This window comes from Triticum urartu, chromosome 3A (assembly GCF_056163025.1).
Source record: "Triticum urartu cultivar PI428250 chromosome 3A, HENAU_Tu73, whole genome shotgun sequence".
NCBI classification, from domain to species: Eukaryota; Viridiplantae; Streptophyta; class Magnoliopsida; order Poales; family Poaceae; genus Triticum; species Triticum urartu.
The window spans coordinates 5,009,523-5,027,622 of record NC_141875.1 but is presented as its reverse complement, the minus strand read 5'-3'; positions in this window follow the sequence as shown (position 1 = coordinate 5,027,622).

Genomic DNA, 18,100 nt, shown 5'->3' with positions numbered 1-18,100 from the left:
TGATGATGTGGTTAGAAACGATGACGCTAGACCATTGGGTGATGATGATGTGGACCCAAACGTCGACGATGCACGGAATGATGGTGAGACCATTGTCAATGAAAATGACATACTTATGCTAGAAAAGTTAAACGAAGACGCTGACGACGAGGAAGAGCCTCCACCTCCGTCGGACAACGAAGATGATATGATTGATAGTGATGATGAGACGGACCGAGAAAGAGGTTACAACAGTGATGATTCATATGGGTTCTAGCAGATGTACGTTTCAAATATTTTTTTCTATAATTTAGGAATATGCCTTTTTATGCATTTTTATTAATGTGTTTATTATCATGCCTTTTCCTTCATTTCATTAATTTACTAATTGCTTTTTCTCTTTTCAATGCAGGTTCGTGGAACATGGGCAAGGGGAAGGCCGACGGCGTGGGTTTCCTACGCAAGGTCGTCGGCCTGCCTAGTCGGAGTGGTCGAGCACGTAATCCTCCCCCTCGGCTACTTGATGATGACTCCTCACAGGGAGGTCGAGGGAGAGGTGCCCCTAGAGGAGGAGGGGGCGGGGGGAGAGCCTCTAGAGGACGAGGTGCTGGGGGGAGAGCCACTACAGGGGGTCGCGGCCAGAAAGAGCGCACGCTCACCGACTTAGGGGTGTTGTCTTCGAGGCCCTCCTCTAGTGAGATACCCTCCTCTAGTGAGGTACACTCTAGGGAGGAGGAGGAGGAGGAGGAGGAGGAGGTGGTGGTGGTGGAGGAGGAGGAGGAGGTGGAGGAGGAGGCAGGCGAGGAGGAGGAGGAGGAGGAGGAGGTTGGGAAGGAGGTTGGGGAGGGGGAGGCAGGCGAGGAGGAGGGTGGTGGCGGGGATGATGGTGGTGACGGGAAGGGGGTCGATAAGAAGGGGTGGCTGCGTGGCAACGCAAAGCTACCAAAGCAGATTCCTGCTACTGAGGAGCAGAAGTGGCTCATTGAGCCCACGGGAAAAGAGTAAGTGGTTCATTATTTTGCTTGTCACATGCTTATTCCGGTTGTTATTTATTTTGCTTGTCACATGCTAATAGTTCATTCTTTTGCAGCAACTGGATATATTCTAAAGGGGTCCGTATTCCCAACGGCCTCATCACCGTCTTGCTGAAGTTATATTGGCCGGGGTTGTACTGTCCTGATCCAGTCAGGCAGCCGGACCATCGGGTTTTGGCCACGAGCTGGGACCACTGGGAAGCGGCCCGCCACGCGGACCATGAGACCCATGCCAAGGCCGTGATAACTACTTTCTGGGTGAGTTCTCTTCAGAAGCACAAGTCCATTCTAGTTTCATGAATGATTTAACTCATGGCTTCTTCCATTCTTGTTTCATGCATGATTGTAGACATTCTATCGAGTTCTTCCGGAGCACAGGGCTAGAGCGGACCAGGTCGTGTTGCGCCAATGCAAGAAGAAGGCCCGCCAGATGCAGTACGAGGTGCGCTATGTGGCCATCTCCACATACTACCACGACTATCTTGGTGTGAAGATGACCAAGGAAGAAGCGCGGAGGATGGGCATTACCTTGGAGTTGCCCGAGTTCTTGGCGGTAAGTATAAAAGATTTTTCATTATGCTTTCATATATTATGCTTTCATTATGCTTTCATTACCTTGTGGTACATTATGCTTTATGCTTTATGCTGCCATAACACCAATTTGGACACACCTACATGCCATTATGCTTTTATTATGTAGGTGTGTCCAAATTGGTGTTATGGAAAAGACGAGTCCTGGGCGGCATTGGTGGATCTTTGGTGTGATGAGGCTGGAGCCTGGGCGGCTATGAGAACCAAAAATAAGGCTAATCGAGGGACGGAGGGAGTACATGCTCAGGGAAACCGAAACCACTATCTCCACAAGGCAGTTAATGTATGACTAACCCCATTAAACATTCTTCTTCTTCTATTTACCATCACTTTCTTATGTATGACTAACCTCTGTTTGGTGGTGCAGCAGGAGAAACTGAAGCGGCCGCTCTCAGACATGCAGGCGTGGGAGATCGCCCATACGCGGAAGGACTCCAAGCCTGGCGAGCCCCAGTACTACGGCAAGAAGACCGCGGGGAGGAAGCAGGCCTACTCCGAAGCGTATCTGAAGTTGCATCCTGACACACCTGACCCCATTGCGGCGCCTCTGGACGACAAGGCGGTGGTGAGCATGGGGCCCAAGGAGCACGGTCAGGAGGCGGTTCTCGATGCTGTGATCACTCCTAGTATCTCCTACACACAGCTTCGTCGGATCGACCCGAGCCTGATCCAGCGCACAAGCCAGCCAGTGACCAGTACACAGTCCCTCTTTCAGGAGCAACAATCTGTAAGTATTTTCCCTCTTATCTTCATTGCTCACTTCATTTTCCGCATTTAGTAGTTTTATGAGTTCCATCATGTCATACCGTAGGCCTACATGGAGTACACACGCCAGGAGACCATGGCGTGGCATCAGAGGCTTTATGAACACCAAGTGCAGAGGGATAGCCAGATGCACCAGGCTTTTCAGATATGGCGGCCGGCAGGTGTCCTTAGTTCCCTCCAGCACAATGCCCTCCAGCACAACCAGTGCTGATGAGCTTTGAGGAGTTTGTGGCACAAAACGCTGGCCCCTCGCCGGTTAGTTCATCCCCAATCTATTCACCCAAAGCATGTCATGCCTTTCAACACAGTCATATATCCCGTGCATATGTCTTTTCAACATCCAGGGAACATGTGGATCTACCGTTGGCGGTGGTCTTCGCAGCACTCCGGAGACAAGGAGCACGACCACTCCGATCCACGGAGGCGGAGGCGGAGGCGGTCTTGGCGGTAGCGCTGCCGCTACCAGTGACGACCTGGGCTTTGGCCGTCTTGGCGGTGACGACCTCCGCGGTGCTCGATGATCCTTGTGTGGTGATGATGCTTGAGATGACTTGTGTGTGGTGATGATCATTTAGATGACTTGTGTGCTTCTCTATATGCTTATGTTGGTTGTGATGATGTTCATTTAGAGACTTGTGTGTGATGATGCTTATGCATATATTGTTGTGATGCTGCCGGATGATATCCCGTTGTATTTTATATGTCTATCTCATCATATATATCTGCTGATATGTGCTGCTATTTGAATTGAATTGATCTGAAAACAAACAGAAAAAAGAAAAAAAAGCAAAAGCAAACTATGCCGACGGCTAGGCCGTCGGCATAGGGCTAGCGTGAGATCCCAGTAGCTGACACGTGGCACCTATGCCGACGGCCTAGCCGTCGGCTTAGTTTAAAAACTGTGCCGACGGCTAGGCCGTCGGCATAGGTGCCACGTGTCAGCTACTGGGAGCTCTGTATGAAGGACTATGCCGACGGCCTGGCCGTCGGCTTAGTTTCAAACTATGCCGACGGCCCGGCCGTCGGCATAGACCTGGTCCACGAGCAGCGGCTGGTCGCCACGTGGCACCCCTATGCCGACGGTCTAGCCATCGGCATAGGTTTTGACTAAGCCGACGGCTAGGCCGTCGGCATAGGGGTGCCACGTGGCGATCAGGCATTGGGCAGACTTGACGGTGGCCGCCGTTAGGCGTGATAGTTGCCGACGGCCGGGACCGTCGGCATAGATGTACGGCCCCCGTCGGCGTATCATATATGCCGACGGCTTTTCTAAGCCGACGGCCTCCCTGGCTGTGCCGACGCATATGTTGCCGACGGCCCTATGCCGACGGGGGCCGTCGGCATAGGTCTACCCCGACGGGACTCAGGCCTATGCCGACGGCCTTGGCCGTCGGCATAGGGGGCGATTCCAGTAGTGCATCATGACACATGACATCGTGCTATAGTTCATCCCGTCCCACCTGCAGCTGCGGCGACGACGAATTGAGACAAGGACGGGAGAGGAATAACTGGGCCGCACAATTTCGAAACCTAGTGCCGGATACTATATGGTGTTTTTTTTCTTGCAAGAGAACGGGACACGTGAGCACGCCACCCAGCCATCTGGTCCAACGTGGGTTGCTTGTGAGCTCGGGTGATCATTTCACCAAGTTCTAAGTCAGCAAGCACTTTTTAACAGTCGTGACCAACGTGCACATTCGTGCCAATTTGTGTGACTGCCAGTGTAATTACTTTTAAAATTAGTTCAGGGGCCTAAATTCGTAGGCTTGCAAAAAAGGCAAATTTTGCCTATAACTAAAAGTCATTGCACGAATCTGAAAGCAATGACAGACGTTGGATGCGTACATAGTACTCCCTTCATTTCTTTTTAGTCTGCAGATAAGATTTGGTAGCAGATACATTATGTATGCATTTTTTGGGTTCGATGAAAGAACAATTAATGGTAGACACAACCATGATGAAATGTTCAAGAGAATTACTAGCTCCCAGCTAAACTAAAACCACACGTGAATGCAATACTTTTTGAACGTAAAATGCACAAGGGTGTTTACCGTCATACCGTGGATCGAATAGAACTCATGATCTGTGAACGACCAAGAAAGAAAAGTAGCAGCGAACTTAACCAATCATCAACTGATGAGTAGTACTCATGATGAATTCCTCCGCCCAAGACCAAGAGAGAAAAGCAGCAGCGGAACTTAATAAATCTTCAAATGACGAGAACCTCTCAAGATGAATTCCTCTCTCCAAGAACAGCTGCAAATCCGATCAATCTAACCCATCGGTTCATAGATCTTGGCACCACCTGCAAACACAAGCACAACAATTAACAAGCACCACATGTTAAGTTTGGGCTTCACACTGTTAACAAGTACCAGTAGTCCAGTACTCAACTACATATATATACGCAATCTTTCTTTTGGTTGAATAATTAGTTTAGAGGGCATGAAGAAAGCAGGGCAGCAAATGCAAATGTTTGTTAGTGGCTAGCCAGTACATGCATACCTCAACAGCAGACAGCAGATGAGCAGCCTGAGATAGCAAAAACTTGGATTGAAAATTTTGAGCTACTCCTATCTGCTTCCTGAATTGTTAAACAGCTAATGCATGAGTGCGAAGCTTTGCCCTCAGAAGCTGCAGAGCAATGAAATTGGCTCCTCCTCTCTGCTTGCGAATAAAGAGTGCATGATTCCTTGCTTGATACCTCCTCCATATTGATGCAGCTGCTGCTTTGTGTCTGGCTTCCCCCCTTTCCTCTTTGCCAAAGCATAAAGCAACGTATGTATGCTGCTGCTTTGTTTTTGCCTTTTCTTTTTCTTTTCCAAAAATGACTGAGATGCAGCTGCTCTTACAGGTTTCATTTTTTGCTTTTCCTAAATAGGATTATTTCCTGCAAACACTACAGATTTCCATGGCGTTTTGTGCTGCTAGAGATAACTTTTGTTCAGCAAGGTCTCTGTCACCTAAAAGTTTGGCCGAACACCCTCAGTCTAAAATATTCAATACATATTTTACCTGCCCCGGTTCAATGTTTGAACAATCAATCTAACAACATTATATTATTATTGAAAAAATCATTCAGATTTCGATGTTCTAACTGTGCGATAGGCGGAACGCGTCTTGCCTCGTTGGAGGGACGCGTTGCATGTTTATATGGCAGGGGCGCACCTCCCTGGATAACAGCGCATACAAGAGTTTGTTAAGATTACATTGCTTGGAGAAGAAGGGATAAGAGAGAGGAAGGATTCGGTTATATCCACCGAAACCATTTAAACATCTATCCCTAGTCTATCTCTACAATGCTACGTTTAACACCCTCCCGTAATCACAACTTCATCAAGTTGAGATTATGCTTGAAATCTTCAAAACTCCGTGTGGGCAAAGCCTTGGTGAATCCATCGGCAACTTGATCTCTAGAGTGAACAAACCGAATGTCAAGTTGCTTGTTAGCAACCTTTTCTCTGACAAAATGGAAATCTATCTCTATATGTTTTGTTCTGGCATGAAACACAGGATTGGCAGACAGATAGGTAGCACCAAGGTTATCACACCACAAACATGGAGCTTTGGTATTTTTCACACCAAGTTCCTTAAGAATAGATTGAACCCATATAATTTATGCTGTTGCATTTGCCAATGCTTTATATTCTGCCTCTGTACTAGATCTAGACACAGTTGCCTGTTTCCTTGCACTCCATGAGATCAAGTTGGGACCAAAAAACACTGCAAATCCATCAGTGGAACGCCTATCATCCAGGCTGCCTGCCCAGTCAGAATCAGAGAAGGCACTAACCAAGGTAGATGGTGACTTGCTGAAATTAAGACTAATGCTCAAAGTATTTTTGACATATCGAACTATACGCTTAGCAGCAGTCCAGTGAACAGTGGTGGGTGCATGAAGAAACTGGCATACTTTGTTGATAGCAAAAGAGATATCAGGTCGTGTCAAAGTTAAGTACTGTAATGCACCAACTAAGCTCCTGTATTTAGTGCTGTCCTCTTTGCTGAGAGGTGTACCTTCTGTAAGAGACAGTTTTTCAGAACTTGACAAAGGAGTGGGTGAGGGTTTACAACCTTGCAAGCCAGCCTTTTTTACCAAATCAGTGGCACATTTTTCCTGAGAGAGGTGAAGTCCATCATCATGTTTCTTCACTTCAATCCCTAGGAAATAATGAAGATCTCCAATATCCTTAAGAGCAAAATCTGTACTCAAATCCTTCAACAATGCAGTTATTGCTTCATCAGATGAACTTGTAACAATAATGTCATCAACATAAATGAGAACAAATATGGACGTGTTCAGTTTATTGTAAATGAACAGTGAAGTGTCAGACTTGGAAAGAACAAAGCCAAGTGTCTACATCTTATGACAGAGGCGTGAGTACCATGCCCTTGGTGCTTGCTTTAACCCATAAAGTGCTTTGTCAAGTTTGCATACAAATGAGGGTGATTTTTCATCTTCAAACGCAGGAGGTTGTTTCATATAGACCTCCTCTTCCAGAACGCCATGCAGAAACGCATTCTGAACGTCTAGCTGCCTGAGACTCTAGCCCCTAGAAACAGCAATGGACAAAACAAGGCGTATGGTTGCAGCTTTAACAACGGGACTAAAGGTGTCCTCATAGTCTATTCCATACCGTTGTTTCAAACCTTTGGCAACAAGTCTTGCCTTGTACCGGTCAATGGTTCCATCAGATTTCCTTTTTATTCTGAAGACCCATTTACAAACAATAAGGTTTTTACCTTGCTATGGAGGGACTAGATGCCACGTGTTATTTTTCTCAAGTGCCAAATATTCTTCCTTCATTGCCTTTTTCCACTTTTCATCATCAAGTGCTTGCTCAACTGTACAAACTAGGCCATATTTTGTTATATGCTTATAATCAACATGTTTGATCACACCTTGTCGTAGTCGTGTTTGTCGTTGTGACGGTGCAGCAGAATCGGCAGCCACAGATAATCCCGAACCAGGAACAGGAGTTCCGGACACTGCAGGAGATCTGGGCACTGCAGACTCCGAGGCAGATTCGCCTCGTGCTCGCCCCGGATCTTCTGTGGCTTCGGCCCGTGAACCAGGTGCTGTATGCGCCGCAGAAGATCTCGGCCTCCCGACCGGCTCGTCAGGCACACGCGATTGCGCGGGCCCGCGCGAATCTGCACCAGATTCAGCGCCCGTCAGCCGCGCCTCAACGCGCCGCTTGTAGCAGCGCGATTCGTCCAGAAAACGCGCGCCGCTTCGACCACCCGGATGCTGCCAGTTGTCGGGTGCTGAGTGGTGCGGGGCGGGTGCGGGGTCAGCTCCAGCTGCGGACGGGCGCGTGGCACGCGTGGAGTCGCTGCCGGTCGCACGGGCGGGCAGACCCGTTGTCGGTTCTGGCGCGTCAGCGCGCGCGGACCCTAGCAAAGATTGCCTGTGCTGCTGCTCCTGCGACGATCCCGAGGCGGATCCAGCGCACTCTGAGGCAGATTTGCTCCCCCCATCGTGACACATGAAATATGGCACTTGGGGAGTAATTTGTGCATCATTTTCTTCTTTGTTTTCACTTCCGTTTTCTCCTGCAACATCACAAAGCTCACGCGCATGGTTAAGAGGGTTAGTCATCATTGAATCATCACAATTATTTTCTCCCCTGTGAGCAAGGCCGGATAGATGAGCGCGCCGGCCGTTCCCTCTCCACCAACTCCAAGGGACGCGACGGTGGTGGCGGCCGCGGCTCCAACAGAGCGCGCCTAGATGCACCGCGCTGCCAGATCTGCGGCAAGCTCGGGCACAGTGCTCGGGACTACTGGTACCGCTACAACGACGATGAGGACTCCGACCAGGACGAGGACAAAGTGGATGCCGCTCCTGATGGCTCATACGACATCGATACCAATTGGTATGTCGACAGCGGGGCGATCGAACACATCACCAGCGAGCTCGAGAAGGTGACCATGCGGGAGAAGTACCGCGGCAAGGACCAAATCCACACTGCCAGTGGAGCAGGTATGATGATTCGTCACGTTGGTCATACAGTTATTAAAACTCCCCATCGCAAACTTCATCTTAGAAATTTTTTGCATGTCCCTAGTGCTAGTATGAATCTTCTCTCCGTTCATAGAATTGACATTGATAATCATGTCTTTCTAGAGTTTCATCCTTTTTTCTTTTTGATCAAGGATCAGGCAACGAAGAAAGTACTCTATCGAGGTAGATGCGTTCGAGGGCTCTACCCATTGATTCCGGAGTGTCGAAGATTCAATAAACAAGCCTGCGGTGTTGCCAAGCTTTCGTCAACCCAGTGGCACGATCGATTAGGCCATGCTTCTTTTTCTTTAGTTGAAAGATTGCTTAGGAAAAATAAGCTCCCGTTTGTTGGTGAGCGCAATATTGAAACAGTTTGTGATTCATGTCAACATGCTAAGAGTCATCAATTACCCTATCCTATATCAACTTGTGTGTCTACAAAACCATTGCAATTAATTTTTTCTGATGTTTGGGGTCCTACCCCTAACTCCGTTGGTAGACACACTTATTACGTGAGTTTTATTGACGACTACAGCAAGTACTCCTGGATCTATCTTCTTAAGAAAAGATCAGGTGTCTTTCAAGTTTTTCAAAATTTTCAAGCTCTTGTTGAGCGCAAGTTTGACAGCAAGATTATTGCTGTCCAATCATACTGGGGGGGGGGGGAGAGTACGAAAATTTGAACTCTTTCTTCCAAAATCTTGGTATTTCTCACCATGTGTCATGTCCTCACGCTCACAAACAAAACGGGTCTACCGAACGCAAACATAGACACATCGTTGAGGTAGGACTAGCTCTCTTAGCTGGTGCCTCCATGCCCCTCAAGTTTTGGGATGAGGCTTTCCTCACCGCTGTCCACATCATAAACATGCTTCCTAGCCGTGTTATCAACAATGAAACTCCAGTAGAGAGGCTCCTTCACGTTAAACCTGACTACAAGTCACTTCGTGTGTTTGGTTGTGTGTGTTGGCCCAATCTTCGTCCCTACAATAATCGCAAGCTCATGTTCCGCTCAAAGCAATTCGCTTTTCTTGGCTATAGCTCGCTTCATAAAGGTGTAAAGTGCCTTGACATCTCCACTGGTCGTGTCTATATTTCTCACGATGTGATCTTCGATGAAACCAAGTTTCCTTTTGCTAATCTTCATCCTAATGCCGGCGCTAGACTTCATCAAGAAATACTTCTTTTGCCACCAGATCGGGCGTTGCCACGAGGAGGGCCACCATGGCGGCCACCGCGGCCACGAGAGGCGGCGTTCGCGGAGGACTTGAAACCGCCCGACCCTTGGTAGAGTGCCATGCACTGATCGAAGTTGCTGAGCATGGTGAACAACTCATCCAGGGTGACGGGGGAGGTGCGAGCGTCGAGGGCCGACACCAGAGGCTGGTACTCCATGTCCAGCGTGTGGATGATGTAGGAGACGATCTCATCGTCTTGGAGCGGTTTGCCGGCCGCGGCGAGCTCATCGGCGAGGCCGCGCATGTGGGCAAACAAGGTGGCGACCGGCTGGGTTCCCTTCTGCGCATGAAGCAGAGCCGTGCGGATGTTGTTGATGCGGCTAAGCGACTGCGAGGAGAACATGGCCGCCAGGGTTGTCCAGAGCGCGTGCGTCATGGTGATCGCGGTCACCTGCACCAACACCTCTTTGGAGAGATTGTTGAGCAGGTACCCGAGCACTTGTTGATCCTCCCGGACCCAAATTGGGTGGAGAGGGTTGGGCTCGATGGAGTCCTTGCCGTCCTTGTCCTTCCCAGGAAGGAAGCGGGCTGGCTCCGGCGTGCTGCCGTCGGCATAGCCGAAGACGACAGCTCCCCTTAGCAGTGGCGTGATCTGGACGCGCCACAGTATGTAGTTCATACGGGTGAGCTTCTCCGTGACCTGGTTGTTGAGGCTGATCTGGGAGGAGCCGGAGGAAGACATGCTAGGCACTAATGGAGATTGGAAAGCTAGATGTATTGGAAGAGGGATGCTCTGATTACCATGTGCGATAGGTGGAAAGCGTCTTACCTCGTTGGAGGGACGCGTTGCATGTTTATATGGCAGGGGCGCACCTCCCTCGATAACAGTGCATACAAGAGTTTGTTAAGATTACATTGCTTGGAGAAGACACTACTAGGAAAAGGCCTACTAATGGCGCACTAGTGTTGCCTACTAATGGCGCATCACTGGTGCGCCATTAGTAGAACGCCACTAGTAATTTTTACTAATGGCGCACCACTAGTGCGCCATTAGTATCTGGTATACTAATGGCACACCACTGGTGCGCCATTAGTATCTGGTATACTAATGGCGCACCACCCAGTGCGCCATTAGTATATAACACCATGCGCCATTAGTGTGCCTCCCAGGGGCCATATTTAACCATGTGCTTTGGCACACTAATGGCGCACTGCGGATAGATGCGCCATTAGTATACTTGGCATACTAATGGCGCACTCTGTCTTGATGCGCCATTAGTATCCTTTGGCATACTAATGGCGCACCTTGTTGTGATGCGCCATTAGTATGAATATTTGGTTTTTTTTACTTTTCTGATTTTTGCATAGGTTACAAAATATATTATTTGATAGAATATAGACAGTAGCACACAGCAACAGCAGATTCATCGAATACAATAGAAGATTAGTCTCCGAATACAATTCATCATATTAGTCTCCGAATTCAAAAGACCGAACAAAGATAAAACATTACAAGTCTCAAGACCGCGAGTATCGAGTTTGTCTTCACATTACAAGTCGATATCAATCATCTAAACTACCATCACAGAGAAGAGAGCTATGGTCATCACGATGAGCATCATCGCGATCAAACTGGTCTTCATCCGGTGCCTCCAACGCTCCCTCCTCTCTCTCGGTAGATAGCGGGCGCATCTTGATTCGGCCTCCGCCCTAGTGGTGTACCCTTTGTAACTGTTACCGCTGAAACGGTGAACCTCTCTCCGACACTCCTCCCAGTCGTCGTAGACTCCGGGAACCTTACCCTTGTACACGACATACGACGGCATCTCTATGCACAAGCCAAACAACAGACAATACATACATAAGCAATATATAAGTATGCAACAAAAGGATCGGAAGAGAAAAGCAAGACATTAGTAGCACGATTCATGGTCCTACTAATAAATAGCATCGATTACATCTAAGTTGAACGACTGTCCAAACCAAAGAGACATACAATTCATTAAAGTTTAATTACAACATGAGCCAATCAATGTTTCAGAACTACACATCACTACTTTCGACTCGACTCATGGACAAGAGCGTGGATGAAGCCGCTGTCTGTCATGATGGCCATGAAATCGCGGGCGTTGTCAGCCTGCATTTGTAGCATTCCGTCTATCTCAATGTTGGACGGTTGATATCTGAGGAAGAACTGCCCCGAGGTATGAAGGACATCTTGATGGATGATGTCCGCAAACTCCGACTGGATGCGAAAGAATTCTTGTCTGATGTTCGCGTCCTGGATTGCCGACAAGCTCGCGGCCCAATCTTTGAGATTATTTGGTAGCAGAAGGTGATGATGGTCCCTTACGATCGCCCGCATGTGATGGAGGGCGTAGTAGGCATCCTTCTGACCGCCAGGCGGCTGCTTGACGCAGCAGAACGTCGTATTGTGGGCGAACACATGCTTGCCGTACTTACGAACTGCCCTGATGAAGGTGCCTCCAGATTTGGCGTAGCCAGGGAGAACATCATCAAGAACTTTCTTGATATTTGTGTAGTCTATCTTGGAGTTACGGTTCGGGTCGAAATACGTGGCCATGGAATATTTCAGGCTTAAGAGGATGACTGTGCAATGTGTGTCACTGCACAGAACACGGAATGTTAGAAAAAAAAAGAACGATCGAAATCTAAGAAATCATATGTTACGGGGCGGTTAAGGGATGACTTACTTGGGAAAGTAAGCCACAAGGAAGTTATCCTTATCTGGGTTTGCCAGAATGACGTCTTTAAGGTGTGAACTCGCGACTTGGCGGTCCCCAGCGCTGCTCAAGAGCCTGGCACACATGTAGAAGGGGTCGACAATCACGATGTCCGGGGTCTTGTCTCTACTGATCCGCATCTCCATACTCAGCGAAAACAGCCGAACGAAGGTGTAGTGCAGCGGGATGAAGGTTGAACATAGCAAAGATGTCATCAAACCGCAGGATGATCATACCCCCGATGGCGCCATCCACAAAGCCCTTGCCCTCTGGCACCTTGGCCATGAAAACCGGGTATGCCACATCATTCTCTCTGAGACGCCGCTTCTCCAAAGAAAAAACACTGTCGTGCAGACTCCGCATAGCACCGGTTGCAGCACTGAGCATATTTGTCGGTAGCATCGCCCTACCCGCCACATGCACCCTCCTCGAGATATCCTTAGGTGAAGGTGGCCCATCCTGAGCACGGATCGTATTCGGTGCCGGTTGGCTCGCAGCGGCGGCCTTTTTAGTCGGCCGTTTCCGGCCCTTCTTCTTGATCTGCTGTAGTGGGACCGAGTTCTGCTCACAGACCGCCTTCTTGAGCGTGTTGGGGCTGATAATATTTGGCACCTCCGCTATCTGAGGCTCGGTGAAGGCGGCAGCTGGAGGCGTCTCCTAAGAACTGAACGCCAGACGACGCCTGTTGCAATTGGGTTTCTCCGCCGTACCAGCTAGATCGCGGTCATCTTGTTTGGGTTCTTGAGAAGGAGGCCCGCAGAACTCGTCACCGTACTCATGTTCGGCAAAGTACTTATCGACGTTGGTAAATGTACCATCGTCATTGTCGTCGTCGTCCGGATCCTGTGCCATATGCATGTCCGGATCCTGTGCCATAGGGATGTCCGGCATGTCCGGTAGCGTTGCGGCGTTCTTGCCCTGGCTTGGCGCTGGCACGACTGGCGGTCTTGTCTGTGGGGTGGTGTCCCCCGCCCCCAAACGAATCTGGCTCTTCGGCCAAAGCAGGGGCCAGCTTACGCAGGCGCTGAGGGTCATCTCATCTTCTTCGTCGGCCCCAGCGGGTCGAATCGGACGTAACAGCTTGTCGCAGCCAGGCAGCACCCGAACCACTTCAACCCTATACATTGTGGGTGGCATCGGATTACCGTGGAACACGGGGTTGCCCGGTTGAACGATTCTGCCCTTGGCGACATCGACCAACTCGCCGCCCACGAAGTGCATGAGAGTGCAAGGAACGTCGGCGGCGCCTTGCAAAAACATGTAGGGCGTCAGGGATGCCCAGTCAAAGGCAAGGAGATGAAGTCCTCGGCCGAGAGGCTTAGTTACCGTGATGCCGTCGAGCTCGGCTAATGTCGAGGCACCGCCAACGGCGGGCGTGCAACTGACGGAGGGGCCGCTTGCTGGCGAGGTGCCGGCCGACGTACACCCAGGTGCATTAAGCTCCAATGCCGGCGTCGGAGACACCAATACCGCCGCCGCCGGAGACACCAATGGCGCCGCCGCCGTAGACACCAATACCGCCGCCGCCGGAGACACCAATGGCACCGCCTGCGCGTTGTGTGAGTTGCTGGCCGTGAAGCTGGGAATCGGGGGCGGTCCCTATTGGCCACCCGCAATCCACATTGTTATCCCATGAATCAAGGTAGGCATAATGCCGGTAAGCGTTGATCGCAGTTGTTGTTGCACTTGCTCTTGCACCATCTCTGGAATCCGCGCCACTTGCGCCTTGAGTGCTTCAACCTCGCACGACTGGCTTTCCGAGCTGGTCTTTTTCTCCTTTCGCCCACCAGCGCCATAGTATGACGACCATTTTGTGGACAAGCCTTTGCCGGCCACACGACCAGCTGACGTCGGCTTATTGAGCTTATCCCTGTTTTTCATTACGTTCAATGCCCTATTCAAAGGGGTGTCAAAAGGGGAGCTCTGAGACGACCCCGCGCTACTACTTTCTTTGTCCTGCGGAAGGAACGTGAACCATTTAGAAATATTGGGGATTAATTAGAATGCAACCATATGGAGCTAATTACGCGGGGGTGTATTCCTTACCAGAACAAGCTCAAGCTCCTTGGTCTTCGGATCCGTGGTAAGCTCCTTTGTTACCGGGTCCTCCTTGTACCGGGCCCTGAGAAAGTTCCTGGTCTGCTTGTCACTGTATTTCTCGAAGCAGGCCTTGCTCGGCACGCTCCGCGTCCTCCCTGTCCCATACAGGCTTCGCCACTCTGTAACCGCCGGGACCGAGTCGGTGGACCCCTATGTTCAACTGCCGCATTTCTTTCCCCCACTGACTTGATTCGAAGGTTGCGGGGCTCTCGCACTTGATCTTGAACTCCTTGTAGTCATCTTCGCTCATCAAAGGATATTTCGCCTTGATCTTCTCATAACTATCACCTTTGTCAATCATTGCCTTCACCGTGCTTTTCCAAGTAGACAGGGCCGTGCTCATCGTCGTGAGGGCGGCACCGTTCACTTTATTACCCGAGAGGCGTGTGTTTGCGAACTCAGCGGGGAATTTGTATCGTTTGTGCAGCTTCGTGAAGAGGAGGTTGCACAAATTCCCTCGGTCCTTATGCCTTAGGTTCTCGGTGTTGATCGAGGCAGTGCCCCGGAGAATGCACCCGAGCTGAATCGAGTACCCCTTGACTACGTGTTTGGGCGCCGTCGGATGCCCGTCGGAGTTCACTTCAGTAAATTCCTCCCTGACAGTGCCGAGCATGTTCGTGCGCCGGTCCTTCCGTTGCCTCTTCAGTTGGCTGCCATCTGTGCGTGCGCCGCCATCATCAGTGGTGGCATCCGCGGCGCCATCATCAATGGTGTCATCTGTTGGGTAACGTAGTAATTTCAAAATTTTCCTACGCACACGCAAGATCATGGTGATGCATAGCAATGAGAGGGGAGAGTATGATCTACGTACCCTTGTAGATCGACAACGGAAGCGTTTGGTTGATGTAGTCGTACGTCTCCACGGCCCGAGCGATCAAGCACCGAAACTACGGCACCTCCGAGTTCTAGCACACGTTCAGCTCGATGACGATCTCCGGACTCCGATCCAGCAAAGTGTCGAGGAAGAGTTCCGTCAGCACGACGGCGTGGTGACGATCTTGATGCACTACTGTCGCAGGGCTTCGCCTAAGCACCGCTACAATATTATCGAGGACTATGGTGGAAGGGGGCGCCGCACACGGCTAAGAATATGATCACGTGGATCAACTTGTGTTCCTCTGGGGTGCCCCTGCCTCCGTATATAAAGGCTCAAGGGGGGGGTGCGGCCGGCCAGGAGAGGCGCGCCAGGAGGAGTCCTACTCCCTCCGGGAGTCAAATTGACAAACTATCGTTGTGGTTTTGATGCGTAGGTGAGATTGGTTCTTACTTAAGCCCGTAGCAGCCACGTAAAACTTGCAACAACAAAGTAGAGGACGTCTAACTTGTTTTTGCAGGGCATGTTGTGATGTGATATGGTCAAGACATGATGCTGAATTTTATTGTATGAGATGATCATGTTTTGTAACCGAGTTATCGGCAACCGGCAGGAGCCATATGGTTGTCGCTTTATTGTATGCAATGCAATCGCGATGTAATGCTTTACTTTATCACTAAACGGTAGCGATAGTCGTAGAAGCACAAGCTTGGCGAGACGACAACGATGCTACGATGGAGATCAAGGTGTCACGCCGGTGACGATGGTGATCACGACGGTGCTTCAGAGATGGAGATCACAAGCACAAGATGATGATGGCCATATCATATCACTTATATTGATTGCATGTGATGTTTATCTTTTATGCATCTTATCTTGCTTTGATTGACGGTAGCATTATAAGATGATCTCTCACTAAATTATCAAGAAGTGTTCTCCCTGAGTATGCACCGTTGCGAAAGTTCTTCGTGCTGAGACACCACGTGATGATCGGGTGTGATAGGTTCTACGTTCAAATACAACGGGTGCAAAATAGTTGCACACGCGGAATACTCAGGTTATACTTGACGAGCCAAGCATATACAGATATGGCCTCGGAACACGGAGACCGAAAGGTCGAGCGTGAATCATATAGTAGATATGATCAACATAATGATGTTCACCAATGAAACTACTCCATATCACGTGATGATCGGACATGGTTTAGTTGATTTGGATCACGTAATCACTTAGAGGATTAGAGGGATGTCTATCTAAGTGGGAGTTCTTTAAGTGAATTAACTGAACTTAAATTTATCATGAAACTTAGTACCTGATTAGTATCTTGCTTGTTTATGTTTGATTGTAGATAGATGGCTCGTGTTGTTGTTCCGTTGAATTTAATTGCGTTCCTTGAGAAAGCAAAGTTGAAAGATGATGGTAGCAATTACACGGACTGGGTCCGTAACTTGAGGATTATCCTCATTGCTGCACAGAACAATTACGTCCTGGAAGCACCGCTGGGTGCCAGGCCTACTGCAGGAGCAACGCCGGATGTTATGAACGTCTGGCAGAGCAAAGCTGATGACTACTCGATAGTTCAGTGTGCCATGCTTTACGGCTTAGAATCGGGACTTCAACGACGTTTTGAACGTCATGGAGCATATGAGATGTTCCAGGAGTTGAAGGTAATATTTCAAGCAAATGCCCGGATTAAGACATATGAAGTCTCCAATACGTTCTATAGCTGCAAGATGGAAGAGAACAGTTCTGTTAGTGAGCATATACTCAAAATGTCTGGGTATAATAATCACTTGATTCAATTGGGAGTTAATCTTTCAGATGATTGCGTCATTGACAGAATTCTCCAATCACTGCCACCAAGCTACAAGAGCTTCGTGATGAACTATAATATGCAAGGGATGAATAAGACTATTCCCGAGCTCTTCACGATGCTGAAAGCTGCGGAGGTAGAAATCAAGAAGGAGCATCAAGTGTTGATGGTCAACAAGACCACTAGTTTCAAGAAAAAGGGCAAAGGGAAGAAGAAGGGGAACTTCAAAAAGAACAGCAAGCAAGTTGCTGCTCAAGAGAAGAAACCCAAGTCTGGACCTAAGCCTGAAACTGAGTGCTTCTACTGCAAGCAGACTGGTCACTGGAAACGGAACTGCCCCAAGTATTTGGCGGATAAGAAGGATGGCAAGGTGAACAAAGTTATATGTGATATACATGTTATTGATGTGTACCTTACTAATGCTCGCAGTAGCACCTGGGTATTTGATACTGGTTCTGTTGCTAATATTTGCAACTCGAAACAGGGACTACGGATTAAGCGAAGATTGGCTAAGGACAAGGTGACGGTGCGCGTGGGAAACGGTTCCAAAGTCGATGTGATCGCAGTCGGCACGCTACCTCTACATCTACCTTCGGGATTAGTATTAGACCTAAATAATTGTTATTTGGTGCCAGCGTTGAGCATGAACATTATATCTGGGTCTTGTTTAATGCGAGACGGTTATTCATTTAAATCAGAGAATAATGGTTGTTCTATTTATATGAGTAATATCTTTTATGGTCATGCACCCTTGAAGAGTGGTCTATTCTTATTGAATCTCGATAGTAGTGATACACATATTCATAATGTTGAAGCCAAAAGATGTAGAGTTGATAATGATGGTGCAACTTATTTGTGGCACTGCCGTTTAGGTCATATCGGTGTAAAGCGCATGAAGAAACTCCATACTGATGGACTTTTGGAACCACTTGATTATGAATCACTTGGTACTTGCGAACCGTGCCTCATGGGCAGGATGACTAAAACACCGTTCTCCGGTACTATGGAGAGAGCAACAGATTTGTTGGAAATCATACATACAGATGTATGTGGTCCAATGAATATTGAGGCTCGT